The following is a 3,041-nucleotide window of genomic DNA, read 5'->3' on the forward strand; positions in this document are numbered from 1 at the left end:
TTAATGTTAAACTAAATTTAGATTTCTGGGTTTAATTCAACTTTATCATCCTGTAAAATGTATTGCTAGATTCAGTTCATTAACATTTTGTTTAAAATTTTCTCATTTATATTCTTGATCAAAATGATCCATAGTTTCCCTTGAGACATTTAGGTATCAAGATTATAAAATGAGTTAGAAAGTACTCTCCGTTTATATAGACTCTGGAGAAGTATATGTAAGATTAAATGTATTTGTTCCACGTGTATATAATTTAAAAATGAATAAATATTCACATAATAAAGAGTGTACTCCATTGTTAATAATGGAAGCATGTTGAAACTGGTGACCTGTGATATATACATAAGGTATAAATTCCCTAGTTCGGTATCTGAAGATCTCTAGAGTCTAGTTCTGGGTTCTCTTTTCAACTCTTAAGCCTCAAAGACAATCTTACCCATGATTTTCCATAAATTTACATTCATTTGCTGCTTAATGATGGGGATACATTCTAAGAAATGTATCATTAGGTGATTTTGTCATTGTGAAAACATAATAGAGTGCACTTACACAAACCTAGATGTTATAGTCTATTACACTCCTAGGCTATATGGTACTGCCTATTGCTCCTAGGATACAAGTTACTGTATTGAATACTGTAGGCAATTGTAACACAGTGATATTTGTGTATCTAAACATATCTAAACATAGAAAAAGTACAGTAAAAATATGGTATAAAAAATTAAAAATAGTATCCCTGTATAGGGCACTTACCATGAATGGAGCTTATAAGACTGGAAGTTGCTCTAGGTGTCAGTGAGGTTAAATCAAGTTCAAGAGAAAATGTTGCAATCAAGAGATATGGTAAGTCTACGGTCATGCCATCCTGAACAAGCCCTATCCCATTGGATCTTGGAAGCTAAGCAAGGTCGGGCCTGGTTAGCATGTGGATGGGAGACCACCCAGGAAGACCAGGTGCTATAGGCGTAAAAAATAAAATAAATAAATAATTAAGAGATTGTAAGCTGACAAGTTTCTTGCAATCTGTGAGATCAACCAAGGATTGTCTTGCTTAAAAAAAAAAAATAGAGAGACATGGTAAACAATTTGCATGAAGCCAACATAACACAGCATACTGTTTCATAGCAAACTTTTTTTTATAAGTAGAAAGAGTACACTCTAAAATAATAACAAAATGTATAGTAGAGTAAATATATAAACCAGTGACATAGTTGTTTATTATCATCAAGTATCAAGTACTGTACATAATTATATGTGCTCTACTGTTACACGACTGACAGTAGGGTCTGATTATGCCAGAATCACCACAAACACGTGAGTAATGCGTTGCACTACAACATTATAACAGCTACAGTGTCTTTAGACAATAGGAATTTTTCATCTCCATTATAATCTCATGGGACTACGGTCATACCTGTCGCCTATCGCTGACCAAAATGTTATTATTTGGCCCATCACTGTATTTCTTTATTTCTCATAAATTTGCGGAATTCGTATTTTAAATCCATAAGAGAATTTGTATGATCTCTGGTAGGTAAAATTTCATCTCTTTCCGGATGCATTTACCTGGGCTCAAGAAAGTTGAGTTAGTTCTCCGAAGATATATGCATAAGGATTCAACCTTTTAGTTCTAACTTTGTTTGTGAGATTGTTTCTTTTTTTCCACCCACACTCCTACAGCAGGGTCTCACCGCTCTACAATTACAACACACTGTATTGAACTCATCCTCCCTCACAATATATGACCTTCTCAGAAGTCTTCTAATCTTTGTTATAGTTCATCCTTTATGTGGGTAGAAAACGCAAGGCATATTGTAGACACACAATAAATACCTGTGTATTGGATACACTGCTGAACTAATGACTATGTCAGTGTCAAGACTGCAAACTTCCTGAAGACAGATTCAGTGTGCAGAAGATGTTCAATACTCATAAATTAAATTAGGAAGTACATGGAATAAACCATGTAGTTTGGAATAAACCATAAGTATACGATGGATAAACTACAAAGTGCTAGAACCAACCCAGTGATTTTCTCTACTCTGCTACTCTGTAGACAAAGGACATGAATTCACAAATAATATATATTTGAAACACGTCACTTTTTTTTCTGAAATAAAACTGATTGTGCAGAAGGAGTTAATAGGAAAAGGGATTCCCTAAGGAAATTTTCTCTAAAAACAGCCTATGTTGAAAGGTTACCTCAGGGATTGTTACCCTAAATACTCAGTAAAATGCAGACAAAGATGGCATCTATATGCTCTTCATGTAATCAGAAGAAGTATGCTATCCATGTGTGTGGCTGTGTGTGTGTGCGCATGTGTTATGTGTTGAGGGGGAGAGAGAGAGAGAGAGAGAGAGAGAGAGAGGAAAAGGTAGAACATGCATAAATATTTATGAAATGTAATCAAAAGTCATATGGTTCTGCAGTTAGGGACCACAAGACATGCAAAAAGACCAAAAGTGTGATATTTTCTTTAATTAAACATTTATAAATTAACAGCATAAACAGACATGCTCTACTTAAAAGCTAAGATTTAAAATAATTAAAGTTGATAATGTGCTTTTTGGTTTTCTAATTTACTTGTGCATTTTGAGTACCAGTTATTGAAAATGAAAATTTAATTGAGACAACACCCTAATGATGAGTTTTATAGAAATTCATGTTTTATAGAAAATGCAGATACACATGAATTTCATGTATCTGGTTGTGATAGTAGTTATCAACAGCTTAAGAGTCAAATCAAGTACAAATTCTCTAAGTCCATAGGAGTAGCATGTACGAAGGCCCAGTCAGGAAAACTTTGGAGGCTGAAAAGAAAATATGAGGCTGAAATATTTAGGCTTTAATTATATTCGAAGCAGGTGATTTTGAATCATATTCAAGAAATAATAAGAGTAACAGAAATAAAATCACTTTAATTGTTAATTACATGATTTTCAGTATAGTACATGGTTATGAGAAGCAATGCTGGGTAGTGGACAAGGGCATGGACTCTGAAATCAGATTGTGTAGGTACATCTTATAAACTGCATGACTT

At 33.8% G+C, this 3,041-nt stretch overlaps 1 pseudogene; it reads left to right on the top strand.

The window, feature by feature from the left end:
* The first annotated feature begins 847 nt into the window (after positions 1–847).
* On the top strand, positions 848–966 carry LOC111741653 (annotated as a pseudogene).
* The last annotated feature ends 2,075 nt before the right edge of the window (positions 967–3,041 follow it).

This window comes from Pteropus vampyrus, unplaced genomic scaffold (assembly GCF_000151845.1).
Source record: "Pteropus vampyrus isolate Shadow unplaced genomic scaffold, Pvam_2.0 Scaffold3, whole genome shotgun sequence".
Taxonomy (NCBI): Eukaryota; Metazoa; Chordata; class Mammalia; order Chiroptera; family Pteropodidae; genus Pteropus; species Pteropus vampyrus.